The sequence below is a fragment of the Calonectris borealis genome, chromosome 5, assembly GCF_964195595.1.
Source record: "Calonectris borealis chromosome 5, bCalBor7.hap1.2, whole genome shotgun sequence".
Classification (NCBI taxonomy): domain Eukaryota; kingdom Metazoa; phylum Chordata; class Aves; order Procellariiformes; family Procellariidae; genus Calonectris; species Calonectris borealis.
The window spans coordinates 39,357,733-39,375,216 of NC_134316.1; positions in this window are offsets into that span (position 1 = coordinate 39,357,733).

A 17,484-nucleotide genomic window follows, 5' to 3' on the forward strand; every position below is an offset into this window, starting at 1 on the left:
AAAGACTGTGCTTGTAGCCAATGAATTTTGTTATGTTTAATGTGTCTTGGATATTGGGGCCTCAGAACTTAAGGCAATTCTCAGGTCTTTTTTTTTTTGTCTAACATGAGCAAATAGCAAATAGAGGGCTGCTCCTTAGCTTGGCCGTACTCTAGTCCAGGCTGCTGGCTGGAAGGGTCTGAGCTCTGCCCTTCTTGCCGTGGGGACACTTAGCGTGCTGTGCCGAAGGGCTGCAGCCCCATTGTGGTAGAGTCCTGCGAGCGGCTGAACGAAGGCGTGAAGCCAAGTCCACCCGACTCAGAGAGCTGCATGTTTCTGTTCTGAGCAAAAATGGCTCTTTGACTTCACAGACATCCCAGTAATAAAAACCAGTTGTCCACTTCACGCACGAGCAGAACACTTTGCAAAAAATGCTGCTGCGTCATGGAGGTTTTGCAAAGCTGGTCAAATTCCTGTCCTCTTCTCTTTTTTCCCCTCCTCTCCAGTGAGCCCTTCTCGTTCCATGTTTTATTCCAGAGTGCAGGAGCGTGTCAGTGCGGGGAGGTGACTTGAAAGCCCGTTAGCCCAGGGAATTTCTCCTGGTGCGTTTGGGTCTGGTATCTTGGGAGAAGAGCAGCCTGGCTTGGTGTATGCCAATACACGCACAAACACAGCTGTAGCAGAAGGTGGGAATGCCGCTTGCTGAAGAAATCCCGTATTCAGGCCAGAGGGTACAGACTCTCGCAAATCCAAATTTTGCTGGTTTGCTCTGTCTGTGGGAGACCTTCACGCACAGCCCCGTGCCCTCCTCTCCTCCTCGTGCCCTGGACACCGCACGGGGCTGCGGTTCCCACCTCGTGCTGAGGGCAACGTCAGCTAGCCAGAAAAGATGTCCCCATTCACATTTCCACATAGAAACTTTTCTTCCCCTACTTTTAGTGCCTGTAATTACCTCTTTACTCCAGTGCCAGCCATCTTCCATCAGGCATCGTTATTAACGGAGAGAAAAGAGAAGGGGAGGGAGGGAGGGAGAGCGAGCGAGAGCGCCACAAAACTTAATTTAATCGCAGCACCCCATGCTCAATTTAACAGACACAACAGCTCAGAATGGGGTCCCTGTGCAACGGGAGGGCAGGCAGTGGAGCGTCCCTGGAAAGAATTAATTGTGGATGACAATGTGTAAACAGTGCAGATGAATAGGGCACGCAGGTGTGAGGCACCGGGGCCATCCCGGGGACTTTTTCACACGAATTTCAGCTCCTTCACTGCTGACCTGCTCCCGAAAACGTGATTAGTGTCGGCGTTGGGAAACCATTCAGGGTGTCAGGATTTGGCACATATTAACTAGCCCTGGGGGAGAGGGGAGGGAGCGCATGGGGGCTATGAAAGGAGGAAGTCTGGCGGACAAGGGGATTGTTAAAGGGCCAGAAAATCCTCATTGCTCTGAGGTGCCCTCGCTGCTTGGAGGAAAATGGAAGGGAGCCGAAGCAGAATAGCACTCCGAGGCATCCTAGCCCTAACCGAGCTATGTGGAAAACAAGGCATTGCACCGTGGAATATTTTTCTCTGGGTGTCCATCATAAATATTGATGATGTTTATATTACTGACTTTTTCTTGGCTGTGGCTTTCATGGTTCTAGACACTTCAGCTCGAGAGATAAACAGTCAAAACAAGCAGGAAAATTAATGATACAGCAGCACCGAGAACAGGAAATATCTCCTGGGTAACATATGGATGTTATTCAGCGTGCAAAAATCCCCCTTCATCAATATGTACTCTATATGTAAGGTGATACATACAGACAGGTGGTTGTATAATGGGCCCAATTTACCAAGCACGAGGCTAGACGCTCTTAAATTATGTTCCCCCTGCCTGCCTGGCCCTCTGCATCCAAACGGAGGATTTAAGTGCAGAGAGCAGACGAGGTTACTGATCTTTTTTCCTACTCGGGAGAATGATGTGAGGGGAAGGACAGAACTTGATGAGGACTACCGTGAATACCAGTGCCTCTACTGGACTTTGTTACGCTCTTTCTCCCTTGCTGGGAACCCTTTCCCTGCCTGTCTTGTGGCTTGGGCAGCATGGCATGGGTGCTGTGCAGATGCCTGCTGAGATTCCTGCTTTGCACTCCCTAGACCGCTGCAGCCCAAAAGCTCGGGCCTCACGTAATATAATGATAATAAAAGTTATTCTAACTGCAAACACACCTATGGATGTGAAGGTGAGGCTGGATTCTTGCTGGCCTGGTGAAGAAAAAGGGTATTGCCACCGGTTTGGGTGCACGGGCAGCTGTGCAGGAGGCAGGGTGAACCAGCCCCTTGCTAGGCTGTTTCGGCTTGGAGAGATGAAGTAGGTGATGAGGAGGGGGCATGAAATGTCAGCACAGAAACCACGAAGGCCAGTATACCCAGTAGAAATCTCACCTCAAATTCAGAGCTGAACTTAGCTGTTGGAAAATTAGCTACTTACTTTGCTCAGTAACCTACCCATATGTGACAGTCTCGTTAAGCATCCTTTTGTGAAAAGTCTGGTGGTGGCTATCGCTGCCTTTAAGGGGTGTTGTGGGGCTGAGGTCACAGGGGGAAATACCGCACTTGGGCAGTCAAAGTTTTGCCTTTGGTTCTGATTGTGGCAATTGTAGATGATTTCTCTGGTAAATCACAGCAATGGCTATGTGGGACAGGAACTCCGTAAGTGCTAATATGACCTGGCAACACTCGTGTGCTCAGCTAAATTGTTGGCAGAAGAGTAAAATTTATTTGCTATTAAGCCCAGTGATATCTAGATTCATAAGAAGCAAGAAATAATGCCACAGGCTTTATCCTGCAGCTCTTGAGATGGGATCCTCCATGCCGCACAAGCTTCCCAAAAGCTGGATACCCAGCTGAAGCCGTTCATCTCGATTCTCTCTGGGACCAGGAGGACCCCAGAGGGTGCATCACCTCACTTACCTTACATGCCCTCAGCAGGGACAAATGGCAGTTGTTGCATTGCAACCTGCTTGAATGACTGCTGTTTCCAAAAATAATGATCAGTGCCGGTATCATTTCTTGCCCTGGCCTGCCCCCAGCCAATTGTTCCTGCCTCCCCCCACCAAGTTATCTGCCTTTTCGGAGTGTAGCTATCCTTGGGAAACCTGATGCTGAAAGGACTTTCTTCCTATGAACTGTGCATGGTAGTTCTTTTAAAAACCATTAGAAATAAGTTAATTCTCTAGTGGCTGTTGTTGCCAAGGTGAATGTGATGTTTTTCAGAAGAGTGAGTTAGCCTTCTTCCCGCAGACAAATTCCAAGATACTGGCTTTAAGCAGTTTTAAAGGAAAGGATGTTGCACTTGCTGCAATATTGCTGTTTCTCAGCATCTGAGTTCCATGCAGTGGGGCCTGTGCTTGGGCAATTGCTGCTCACGCTTTGAAAGCCCTCTTTTTTTTTTTGCCCCCCCCCCTCATTTGCATGGTGTTATTATTTTGAGAGGCATTTGCTCACCTTTCTAATTTTTCTTTTCATTGAGGAAGAGTAACGTGCTAGGCATCTCAGCAGCTAGACAGCTGGTAGTTTCCCCACTGGAAGGGAGCGGGTTGTAGGAGCCAAGGAGCTCCCCAGACACTTGACCAGACCCAGGGTCTCTTGCAGGCAGTGCAGGACTCTCTCCAGGCAGGCTCTGGGTGTCCTAAGTATGAGCTAGCTGGACCTTAACTGATACACCAGCAAAGACTGGCTTCTCAGAAAGGCTGTAATACTTCATCAGCTAGAGGACCCCACAAATGTCCTTCATTTGAACTGACAGTTGGATCACTGGATCTTCACTTGCACTATATTTAAGGTTCTACCATCTATCCATGCCCCTGCATAGCTCCCTGTGGGAAGCTTTCCTTGGGACCACCCCATCATGACAGTGCTGAAGCCCTAAGACACTCTGGTTCGGAGCTGCCTGGATAGCAGGATTGTGCCGGTTTGTCCCTGGACCTTGGTCCTAGCTGAAGGACCTGGTGCCATGCCATCAGCATCAGCTCTGCTGATGTTTGCCAGCTGAGGACTGAGCTAAAATGCTGATTTTTCACAACTTCCTACATTTTTTGTGCAAGATCTTGCTTTACAGCCACTAGCTGCCATAGCACCAAGGAAGGCTATGTTGAGTTGGTTTAGTTCAAGAGTGGAGGAGGTGGGGCTGATGGAAGGTCAGTAATTTGCAGGCAGTGAAAATGGGACAGCTGAAGAAAGTGAGGATGTGGCTCCCTGATCAGTTGTGTTAAACTTAAGACCATAGCTCTAGCTTGAATTTTTACACAATCCTCACACCACTCTAAACTGATATTGCATATGAAGTATGCTCCTTTGGTGACAAATCCCCCTTTCTTGTAGGGTCTCCAATAAGTGGAGATGTTCTCAGGCTTGCTGAGAAATCTGTGCAAGGAGGGACTCTGGGAAGTTCAGAAGTCATACATGGATGTGCTTCTTCTCCAGCCAGCTTCACTGCTGTATGTGGTACTTAGCATGGGATCAGAGCCTGGCCAGGGTGGTGGTGAAGGGGCTGGGCTGCTGGGCACTGTAACCTTTGCAAAGGTGCTGGTCAAGTTGTGGTGCAGGTGGGAGGATCTGCCGCCCTCCCAGGCTGCAGAAACCCTTGCATACAAGCTCATTGTGGCTGCGGATTGAGTGATGGATTTAGCTACAAAAATCTGAACAGTTTACATCAGAATTCCTGATGGTATTCCTAAATTATTGTGCAGTTCATGTTGCTCTTCTTCTTATTGCTTTTTCCTGCCATCAGCAGCCCTTTTCCAAGCCTATCAGCTTGTTGACTGAGCCCCACGTGCCTCCTGAGCCAAGTCTTCAGATCCATCCCACTGGTTAACCAGGGGAAGAGCCCTGCTCTGGAAGCAGACGTGACTGAAAATGAACTTGTCTGCCTGACATTTCTCTTTTATGTGAGAAGGGAGCTTGATATGACAAAAGGAGAAACCTACCCTTCCCTCAAACCAAGGCAACAATATTGAAAAATCTCCTTAACGGTCGGGAAAAAAAAATGGGGTGGCCAAAAGGGATGTTTCTTACAATTAAATAAAAAGGCAACTGGATACGTAGTTCAAATTGTGGAGAGTTCTTCACGGTGGTTCCCTTTGCCAGCTGTACTAAAGGTCCCCAGCTTTCTCTTGCTTTCTCATAAACACTTCTGCAGTGGATATTGGTTATCATATCTGATGAATTTGATGATATACTGAGTCCGGCTTTGCACATGTTTCTGTTCTGCAAGAGAGCGTTCAGCAAAATATTTGGCTGCTTTTAGCCCCCTGCCAGTGTTTTGGCAACGCTGGGGTTTTCCAAAGTGCTCTTAGATACAGAATCGGAGTAACTTATTTTCCTTGTAGCGAGGCTGGAAGAAAAGCTGCCTTCAGAAGAGGTTACAGCAGAGGGCAAGGAAACAGGAGCTCCTGAGTGACAGAGAGCAGTGTCCCCTAGGAAAGAAGAGCTGAAGCTCTGGGTGCTGAGGGCTACTGGCTTTCCTACACAAGTCCAAGCTAGGACAAAATCTCGACCTGCCAGGGGAAGGAGAGCTGGGAATATGGAGGAAAGGCCGTGAGGGGAAATTCACTGCTCCCTTGGCTCAGGCCAAGGAGAGATGTCTCTCAGCTCAGTCTCCAGGGGGTCGTTCATCACCGTAGCTTAGCCGGTCTGCTCACAAGTTGTGCTGGTCTGGCTGCAGCACAGAAATACAGTGGTATGGCAAAAACCAATAGGGAGAAATTATGAAAAACAAAGTCTCTGCTGGTTTATAGGTGACCTGAGGGATGGTGAATGAAATGTTATGGAGCTTAAAGTCAAAATGTATTTCTTCTAAGTTGAAGATGGGTTGACTAATTCCAGTAAACTATCAAACTTTCAGCCAGAGCTCAGATTAAGTAAATTCTGAGTAACTTGCTTCTCCTGACACATTTTTGAAGTCTGCATTTATAGCTTCTGCTGGGAGTGCTTGCAGAACTGCTAAATATTACTTCAGAGACAGACACGCTCGTTGCATATTTTATATTTCCAAATCAGTGCCTGCACTAAGGCAGAGGAGAGAGAATACTGATCCCTCCGTGCAAATTATTGTCCTGGAAGACACTTTTCTTGAGTGTTGACCATGAGTTTGAAGGTAGAAAAGGCACTTTCTTTAGTCCCAAGAGTTTATCTGTATTAACTGAACTGAAAATCAAAAAAAACCAGAAACCCCCTAAATCCTACCTGTTATGAAGTCGTGGGCAGCTGCTATTGCCATCAGACTTGGAATAGGCACCACGGTGGTGATGCTGGGATGCTCAGTCTGTCTGTCCAGGTGTTTACTTGCCAGCAAGCAAAAGCACCCCCCTGCACTGCCAACCCCTGTCCTCTGCCTGGGGTGGAAGAAGGTCTGACTCTTCTGGCATGGCCAGAACAAGGCGGGTTGGTTTATTCTCTGGCTCCAGCTGCAGTGATCAAGCATAGGGCTTCTTGACAAGTGCCCCCAGACACCCTCAGCCACATGAATTACATATCTTATATCTTACACATTTCTGTGTTTCTTGACCCCTCTTTTTGCCACTCTTGCATCTCCCTTTCTTTGTCTCAATCTCAATCCAAAGAGACAACCTGCACCTAACTACTTTTTCCTCATTAGTCCTGGTTTTGTCATATCCGTGCCTGAATTTGGTATTTCTGATACTGCTAGCCAGGTTATCTCAGCCTCATGTGCTATTACCGGTACGGTTACCAGGCACACTGGCCTGGCAAGGTCCTATTTCCCAGAATGTCCCCAGTGCTCTCCTCCAGCTATCTGTGTGGTTCGGCTATTTCTCACACACGTCCCCCTCAACCACCTGAGGGATCCAGCCAGCCCTCACAGCACCCTCTGTACCTTTTGCCAGCTTCTTACAACATTCCCTCTCACATCCAGCTTTCCACATGTCACATCCACTCTCACATCCATCAGCTTTCACACCCTTTCCAGGTAGCTCAACCTCAGGCCGGTGCCCAGCTGACAGCCTCGTGCCTGCAGTGCTATCACTATCCCTATCCTCCAGGCCGCAGCATTATTATTTGCTTGTAAATGATCTATTTGGCGGCCGGTCACGAGCGGTGTTCCCCAGGGCTCAGTTTTGGGGCCGGTCCTGTTCAATATCTTCATCAATGATCTGGACGAGGGGATCGAGTGCTCCGTCAGTAAGTTTGCAGACGACACCAAGTTGGGCGGGAGTGTTGATCTGCTGGAGGGTAGGAAGGCTCTGCAGAGGGACCTGGACAGGCTGGATCGATGGGCCGAGGCCAACTGTATGAGATTCAACAAGGCCAAGTGCCGGGTCCTGCACTTCGGCCACAACAACCCCAGGCAACGCTACAGGCTTGGGGAAGAGTGGCTGGAAAGCTGCCCAGAGGAAAAGGACCTGGGGGTACTGGTTGACAGCCGGCTGAACATGAGCCGGCAGTGTGCTCAGGTGGCCAAGAAGGCCAACGGCATCCTGGCCTGTATCAGAAATAGTGTGGCCAGCAGGAATAGGGAGGTGATCGTGCCCCTGTACTCGGCACTGGTGAGGCCGCACCTCGAATACTGTGTTCAGTTTTGGGCCCCTCACTACAAGAAGGACATGGAGGTGCTGGAGCGTGTCCAGAGAAGGGCAACGAAGCTGGTGAAGGGCCTGGAGCACAAGTCTTATGAGGAGCGGCTGAGGGAACTGGGGTTGTTTAGCCTGGAGAAGAGGAGGCTGAGGGGAGACCTCATCGCGCTCTACAACTACCTGAAAGGAGGGTGTAGCGAGGTGGGTGTTGGTCTCTTCTCCCAAGTAACTAGCGATAGGACAAGAGGAAATGGCCTCAAGTTGTGCCAAGGGAGGTTTAGATTGAACATTAGGAAAAATTTTTTTACTGAAAGAGTGGTCAGGCCTTGGAACAGGCTGCCCAGGGAAGTGGTGGAGTCACCATCCCTGGAGGTATTTAAAAGACGTGTAGATGAGGCCCTTAGGGACATGGTGTAGTGGGCATGGTGGTGTTGGGTTGACGGTTGGACACGATGATCTTAGAGGTCTTTTCCAACCTGTATGATTCTATGATTCTATGATTCTATATGAAGACAAATACATTTATTTGACAATGTACATCTAAGCCTTCACTGAAAAGTCTTGTCTTTTTGAGGATATATGATAAGAAAGTCAGAGGTCGCCTCTGAGCAGTTGCACATTCAGCTTTCCAGCTAATGCCAAAACCCATGGCTGTTTAATAACAAAGCAGACTCAAAGAAGGTGGTCGTGAAATGTTTGTGGATGTCCTTGCGTGTTCCTTGGCAAGCCTATGGTATCACCTCTAGTACTCCGAGGGTGGTGAAACGATTCAGCTTGGTTGTTTCTTTCACACCTTCAAGAATGTGTGAGGTGTCATTTTGGATCTGCTAAGCGATGCTGGATGTCTGCCCAAACCCAAATGCTGGACGTGGGAACAGTTGAAGTCCTTATGAGAGAGACTTGGGGGAGAGGAGGCGAAAGCAGCCGATGGCAAAAGGCAAAGCACTGGTGAGATGCTCCTTGTGTCTCTGCCCTTCCTCTGGCACTCCCATTTTGCTTCTCTGCTGAGCCCGGGTGGAACCAGTCCATCCTGGCCAGCTCAGGGCAGGGGGACGTCTTCTCCACTCAGGGGTGTCAGGTGAGATGAAGCCGCCTGCAGCCGTGCTGCTCACTCGCAAGAGGACCATGCTGCTGCCGTGGGTCAGCAGCGGCTGCAGCTCTGCTCTCGCCCTCCTGCCACCCACCTCCAGCTCCCGCCGCAACGGCAGCCCTCTGCCTGAGGCGCCGGGCACTTCGTGTCCTGGAGGCTGGCCCACCTGGGGAAGGATCCTTTACGAGACTGGCTCTCGTGGATCTTGGGCAAGAGCACCGCAAAGAATCGTAATAAATTAAAGAACTTGTTGTGAAGCCACAGATGTGACAAACGAGTAGGTAACCAACAGCTGAGGGGAAGGGGTCAAGGGTTCAGGCTACTGTTTTCTACCTGGAGAACTAAGTGAGACTATCCTAGCTGTGCGTGCCCCTTGGATTTGTATCCATCCATAGGCTACAAATGGATTGCAGCAGCATCACTGGTTAATCTTCAAGTTGCAGACTAAACTTCTGCTGGTATAGGCCCACGGAATATGAGCTCTTTGGGCACAAATCATCTGTTCATCCTCTGCACAGCAAGATCTTGGCCTGTGATTATTTCCCCAGTGTGTTGGGCTACTGTGTATCCTAAGTAAGAATAATATAATTTACATCACCTACTTAAAAAAGGCCAGAGAAATGGGATTTTTTTTTTTTAGAGGAGCAGATTATGTTTAGAGAGAGAGGGAGATACTGAAATATCTGAAAATACCTACTAACAGAAATACACAGAAAACTCGGTTTAACCACACCAAAGAGTCTCATTCTTTCCATATTTTGGGCACCTTTGTCTTCTTTTGCATATATGAAAGTATTTGGCTAGTTCCCAACTGAGATTGCACACCCAGGATTTCACCCAGCTTCTCCGCTCCAGTTGTGCACACAGCTTTACCTGCTTTGCCAGCAAAGGCACTGGTGGGGTGTGCAGCCTTGGCTGGTACTAATGCTCGGCCTCAAAAATTTGAGTGGTTAGTTGTTGGTGGCCACACTCTGGGATGGCTGCAGAAAGTTTGGCTGAAAATGTTTTCTGAAAAACGTACGAGGATCAGTCCTCTGGCGGTATATACACATGTGCTATTCTCTTCTGCTCCACCGACTAGCTTAGCTTACTGGAGAATCAACTTTTCCTTTGATGTGTGGTGCCTGACAATGTATGATGTCCATCTTTGGGTCATGTTCAGGAGACATTCCTACTGCAGACAATTAGAAATGACATTTTACAGCAGGTCTGCTGGCTTACACAGCTATTCAGGGGCCAGACCAAGAGGCCAGTGCCAGCATCTGACTTGGCTGGTACTGCCAGACCTGAGACAGGCCCACAGGTACCCCTACCAGTGATGCCCTATCTGTATTTTGGAGGCCAGAAGGGACTTCTAGGCTGATTCAGCCATCAGAGGGTCACCCCACCGTTAGTCAAAAGGGATGTGTTGCACATGTAAGCAGGGAATGGCTGTCTCTTGCTGCTCACGGTGGAGGGCAGTGAGGAACCGCTATGCTGAGGAGCTGGCACGTGAACAAACTCTTTCTGTAGCTCAAAGGTGTAGGAGGCCTGTCGTTCTAATATAATGCCTGTCCAAAAGCTCGTTTTAGCAAATGGAGAGCACTCAGAAAGCTTTGTTCCACGCCTGGAGCAAAAAAGCTCATGCTTTGGTGGCGACCTGCATGGCCCAGAGGCAACGGAGGCTCTTCACAGGAGTGGGGCAGGTCCTGTGCCACCAGTCAGTCCCTGCACCCACATGGTTGGTGTCACCATCACCTACTTGCCCTTTCTCCAACAAGCAGGCAAGTGGAAGGGAGGCGTCTGACTCTGCTGGAGTGGCATGGGATTGTATTCCTCCGGCAACCCAGGAGCATTTCTACACACCTTCACAGACCGTGTGGGTGAGGAAGAGGCTGTGTAATGGGCACATTTCAGGAGACGTGCAAGTTCTGAGGAGACCATAGATATGCCCCCAGGAGGTCTTCTCTTTCAGTCAAGTAGCACGTGCTGTGAGGACTCTGGTTGTCTCAGCAGGGGTGGGAGCAGCCTTTGGCAGAGCTGTCATATGCATGGGGCTCTGGCATCCACCTGCAGCGCAGTTAAGGCAGGTCTGCGTATTTGGGAGGCGTTTCCACACACACAGAGGAGGGGTGCTTGTACACAAATATATATATATATATATATATGTATATATATAATGTGGCTGTGTTCTTTGAACTGATCCAGTATCCCACTGAAGTGAATGGGACGTGGGTAAAGCCTACAAGCCTACTCATGGGAGTACCAATTTGCATGAGCACGTCCTTGTTTTTGAAGCAGACTACTGTTCTTGGCAGACTGCAGCCTTTTTCCCATCTCTTTTTGTATTTTTCAGTATGAAAACACTACATATGCTTTGCCTCTCTGAAGTCTCCCTTGCGATGCAAGAAACGCATCTCTCTCTGTGCTCTATACAGCCTCAGCACCTGAGGAAGCAAATGGCAAGCAGGGGGACTGATGGTGCTCAGCACTCCACTGGGAAGTCTTCTGGATCAGCCCCACAAGCTGGGGTCTCTCTTCCTGCTCTCCACTTCATCCCCAGTGTGTATTACACTTGCCCCAGCTTTGCAGAGATAATTTGCACTCTCCTAGTTCATTAGCTGCTACCCCCTCCTGTCTGTGGGCAAAAAAAAGCCCTTACTGTTCAAAAGAACACATGCAGCAATCATTAATGCTGACCCTAATTGTGCCAATTCAAACCACTCAATAGCTCTAATTAAAACCTCTCTTGTGCAGGGCACTGAACAGTAACAAAACTGTCACCCCGAACAATCAAATCATGGAGCTAAGATTTTTTTTTTCCCCTGTTGTGTTCAAATGTTGTTGCTGCTGTCGGAAGGGTCATCTGAAGGGATTAAGTATGGGGCTTTTGTAGGCTGCAAAGGCGGGGGGGGAATATCTAAAACCAACCAATATCTTTTGGTCACAGTTTGAAATCAGAAGACCCCAACTCTTTTCCAGGTCTCCTTTCATCCACTTTACCCACCCCCATGCGGCAAGCAACACCTGCGAAGTAGACAGGCTCTTGGTTATGAGACACATGGACACCACAAGTCAACTTCAACATCTGCAAAGGAGGGGGTGAGGGGGAAACCCAGGCGTTCCTATCCCTACAACCTTGTTTCTCAGGGTCCCTGACTACACTTTCCTGTGCGCCATAAATAACTCTGCAATTACATTAATTGGTTGCATATTTGTTGACACAGGGGTGGACAAGGGTAGGTTATGGTGGGAGGATTTTTGCTTTCAGTGCAATTTTATACTACTTTCTTCAGATGTCCCTTAATCCCCAGTCTCCCCTCCCCCATTATTTAGGATTCGCATGTCTTCCAGAATAACTTTATAAGCCTGTGGGTGGGAGGGGGGGGAGAAAGAGTGTTAAAATTCATTTGATGGCACCCATGCACACACATCTGTTTTGCTGTGTTTCCCTAGCAAAGTCTATCAATCAAAAGAAAAAGGTTGATACGTATCACAGTGGGATATTTCAAAAAGCTGGTTGCAGGCGATTGTGTGCTGGAAGGTTTCTTTCTGCACCAAGTTTCTGACAGGGGTCAGAAGAAGGAAGCGGTATGCATGTACACCTATTTTTTTTGTACATTTACCATTTCTTTAAGAAGGTAGTGAAATTAATAGAGCGATAGCATTAACTACTGAAATTCCAGTCTTGGTATCTTTTGCTTTCTATTGTCAAACGTGTTCTGAAGCCCAAATCTGGGGTCAAATGTAAGAGCCTGAAAACGCTGCAAGCACTTTTGTATCTGTGGTTCTAGTTTAGATCATTACAGATGCTAGCTATCATATGTGGCTCTGGGTTCAAACAACCATCTCAGAGTATTTGGTACGGGGTACTTGAGTGAGTCTTTCCTTCCAGTGTCTCCTTGGCTTGCTTTCTTTTGCTAGCAGTAATCAGAGTTGCAGTAAGAAAGTTCATGGCGTGTTGTTTCACCTTTCCTCCTTTCATCTCTCCTGAGCTGCTGTCCCAGCTGAGGACTAGGGAGTAGGATGATACCCGTAGAGCCCTGGCAGTCTGCCTCTTCAAACACCCTGAGCGCTTTCTGTTAGAAACCACCTTCGTTGTTTCTTGTTCCGACTGCTGGGTTGTGCCGTGTGCCGTTACAACATTGCCTTGTCTCAGCAGTGAAGCCGTTTCATTTAGCGATGGGTAAAATAGCCCACATTTAGAGTACAGCTTGACTCAGCCTTTAAGTATTTAGCCTTGGTTAGTGACTAAGCACAAAATCTTGATGTATAAACATACAAACACACATTCTTTATGTATAGAAGCAACGGGACAAAACTTAAGAACGTTTCTAAAACGCTTTGAGGTGAACAGTCTCTTTTTGTGCAAAATCATACCAAAGTCAGCCATCTGAGCAGATACGTTCAGGATAAGGTTGATTTTCAGCAGTTTGCCTTGGACCCCACGAATCCTAGCCCAGGGGTCAGCGGAAGGGCCCCGCACTTTTCTAAAAGTGGGGGTGCCGCACCGTGATGTGTGACTGCGCTGACCTGCTCCTGTCTTTGTGTCACCACCGAGCGGTATCACAACACACTCTAGTTTTCGATGGTAACGTGCTCTTACAACGGGATGAAGAGGAATAGGCAACACTACTGTATGGTATTCAAAGGAGTGCTTTTCAGAGCAAGGTCCCTTCAGCAGCAGCACTGGAGAGAAGAAACCAGAGCTCTTTGACAGTTTTACTGTCTGTCGGGGGCTGTGGGAGAAAGCACAACATTCACGTGAGGCTCTTACACTTCTTGACACTTGGTCAAGAGGGGGAAATAAGGCACAGAGAGTTTTTTTGACCAGCTCCAGGTCCTTTTAGCAAGCCAACAGCCAGGCTGAGAACAAACCCTGGGACCCCCGTATCATTTCTAGCCTCTGGAAAGCACCACCTCCTTTTCTGAGCTGCTTCTTGCCTGTCTTCATACGGGAAGCTCTGCGTCTCTGTTGATCTGTGAGCTGAGGGTAGGGGATTTCTGTAAAATACGCTCCGGTGTAGATTCCCATCGCTTTCTGTACAGATCTCCCACGGTCTCCATCTGCCCTTCCGTCCTCATTCCTTGCCCCCATTTTCTAGGCAGCAATGCTGGAGCCTATCCTCTTGACTAAGCTGTTGCACTTTAATTTTCAACAGGCCCCTATTGCTCTTGCACCTTGTGTGTGGTCTTTGAACGTTATGTGGCTCGGCAGCTGGGAATAGTGAGTGGGTGGGCAATTTAAAACAGAAAGACTCTGTATCAGCACAGGGCTGAGGTTTGAACTCTGCTCAGCTTTGGATACGTGTAGCTGGTTCTCAGGGCTGTGATTTAAGTGCAGTTTTGCTGGTGTCAGTGTGAAGCCTAAATCAGCGCTAAGAAACTGGTAGGGAAGAAAAAACAAACTTTGCCTGTCCGATAACAACTGTTACTCTTGGCCCTGATGAAAAATTGCAGAATCAGGGCATCTTAGAATTTGTATGTTGCTGTTTTGTCACCATTTTGCCTCCCCAACTCGGAAGACAAAGGGTGTCTAATATGATGCCAGGGCTTCTTTGCTGAAGTATGTTTCTGAGCTGCTTTCATGCCATTTAGAACACAATTCTGATTCTGAGTTTCCTGAGGATAAGAACTGCTGATGGAGGGAGGCAGATGTGGGGGTTCCAACCTGTGACACAAAATACTTTATTCCATTCATCTGAGCATCTCTTTGAGTCAAGGTAAATGTGCGCAAGCGACAAAAAATAATCCCAATGTCATGCCTTGTTGAGCTCACAGGGCCTGATCCTCAGCTGCTTCCTCCTCTTTTTTGCTGTTGTCTGTGCTGGTGGAGGATCACATGGAGGGGAGGTCAGGCAAGAGACCCTGCCTTCCATGTGCCCCGGCATGATCCCCCCACACGCACTTCTTCTACACTTTTGATGGGGAGCCCACTCCGCGTGGGCAGAGTGCTCATGTATGGGAGATTCACCAACTGCTCTCTCTCGCGTTTGCAGCCCAGAGTACCCAGTCCTCAAAATTTCAATGCAGAGGTATTTCTTTCCCCACCCACTTTCCATTTATCCCACCCAGGTAGACAGGATGAGCAGAAAGAATCTTTGCCTTGATAAGATTGATAAATGAGGTTGGAACAGAGCTCCTCTCTTCTGGAGTCCATATGGAGTCCAACCCAACTTCAATCTCATAGCTGATGCAAAATAAAAAAAAAATTGGCAAGTTCCTAAGTACTTTTAAAGATTCTAAAGGTTAAAGATATGGTCGATTGGCATTCTCTTTAGAGCCTGGAGTGATATTATATTTACTTCACAAAATTCAAAAAAGTGCACAATGAACATTAGAAATCTGTTACACGGGTCATTGGCAGAGTCATTCAATTTTCCAGTGCCACATAAATAACCATCATTCACCACCACTGCGCTGGGCCTCATACCGATTCTCAACATTACATCCTAGAATTTGCAAAACATAAATAAGAGTAAAAAGGCAAAAAAGGAGAACATCCTTGTTTTCAAGGAGCTGGCAGATTACAGACTAATATCAGCCAGGTCATTGTAGAGGTCCCATCCTTAAAAATAGGTATGTGCTTCAGCACCATGAAAAAACATACTGAAATGGGCTTTACTGCCTTTTTACTACCTCTTGCACTTCACTGCATTCCTTTTTGGGGTTTTGTTTTGTTTTCATAATAATACTGGTGTATGGACAACAGCCTCTTCCTGTGGTGGAATAACATAAGGGCATGAAGGTACGGCTGGGTAGCAGGATCAGACGGACGGGCACTCGTGAGAGGTGAGGGTTTGGCAGTGATGGGGAACTAACCAGAACTACTAGCAACTCTTTGGGAAACCAAAGAAGTGCAGCCAGGACCCACACAATTTAATATACTTTCTAGAGAAAAGTTTTGCACCGAATCTATATGAAGAATAATGAATGAAGTGGCGGACTCTAGATGGATTTCATGGAAAAAGACTTGCAATCCTGTCATATTTTTAACAACGCTTTTTGTTCAAGTATAAGTGAACATTCAGCAAAGAGCTTCCAGGATGAAAAGCTCAATAGGACACTTACTATTACTAACAGGGTTTCTGTTTCATTCAGGCATATATATAATTAGCTTTTACAAGAAGCTGAGACTCCTTTTTGTTGACATAATCCAGCAAGTACACCCCAAGACATGCTGATAGCAATGTGTCTCTACATCTTAACAAGTGTGAATACTTTGCTCGCAGCAGCAACTGTGCTGACAGTGGGATGACACTGTAAAATTGTTATATACTGTGATGTGAATCCTTTCAAACCCAAGGACTTTTGATTTCCAGCCTCATAATCACTATGAGTCAAGCTTACTCCTCCCCACTACCCCCATATTCAACCTGTGTCTGGGAAGCTTGGGAAATTGTATTCTACCTCATTTTAGGGTGACTGCACAGACCTTCTCATGCTGTGGCTGCTATTCCAACCTGCGTAGGGTCACGAGCTCAACTGTGGCTTTTCAGTCTTTATTCTGGGTTGCCCTGAACTCGCCTTTGGACGGAGATTTGGGGGTGTCAGCATAGTAGAAAAGGCTTTTCTGCTGGAGGTTCTCAGCAATTAAGGCCTGGCAGCAATGGATAATTCTCTGCTTATAATTATCCAAATGATTCAATAGGCATGATGTTCAAAAAAATAGCTCTAAATTCTGCATCGTTACAATCTACAACAATCAATCTCACAGCAAATCCTCCATATTCTTCTTTACTCCTTTTGTGACAAAAAGTAAACTACATCTAGACTTGCTGCGGGAGCTATTGTAGCATCCACTGACTTAAAAAAGAACCACTAACATCAATTTGGTCCCTAAAAGCAATTAGCTCATATTTGGAGGCAGCAGATTATTCTTTATTGAAAGTGTGAGTAATCATTTCTGCTAAAACTGTGCAAGAGGGAATACGTTCCCTGACGGAAGCTATGGCAGATAGATCCCATGATGGTTCTGTTGTGGGTGCCAATACTGTTCAAAAGAGGACAGCGATCTTCTGAAACTTGTCCGAGGATAAGACAAGTAGATGCAGAGGCAAATAATCAAAGCAATCAAACCATTCTCCCTGAACAGTTGTCAAGACCACCAATACATACATCCTGTGCCATGGGCTTTGCGGTGGTGCACATGATATGCATGCACCATAGCAACAAGATATTAATCATCAACACATACAGGCACATGTTGGGGTAAGTCTTCAGAGGTGCAAGTTGCAGGCTGTATCTGGTATACACAACAAGCCCCAACCGTACCAGTTTCAGTGCTACCTCCAGCAGCATTGCATAGTTGAATTCATTACAGCTCGGCTTGCATCCTCCTCGGAAGGATCCGAATGTTGGGCCTGGTGTACGAATGCCTGGACATGAAGAACAACTTCTCTTCTAGTTCCGTGCCCCTCTCTCTTTGTAGTTTTCAGTTCAACACCCTGGGCAAGTTCTTTGCTGGTGAGACACCACTGACTAAAGTGGCACTGTGCCAGTGCAGCGTTTGGCACTGCATCCTCAGAGAGATGGCAGGGATTTTCAGAAGAGCTCAAGCAAGAAGGTTAGGCGCCCAATTTCTCTTACATTTGGACGCTAGCCTCCTCTCGGCTCATCAGCACCTCTGCAATGCCATTGATGCCCAAGGCAGGCACTTCTTGCTTGCCAGCAACCTGGAGAGAATTAACAGACAATTTAGTGGCACAAAACTTTCTGTTTGGGCAGTTTGTTTTATTTACCTAGATTTTTCTTTGAAAATGACACAGCAGTAACGTGCACCTATAACAACTGGAGTACCAGGCCCAGGATGCCAAGTTGTTAGGCACACATTTTCAATGATGAAGGTGATTCACCACTGGAACA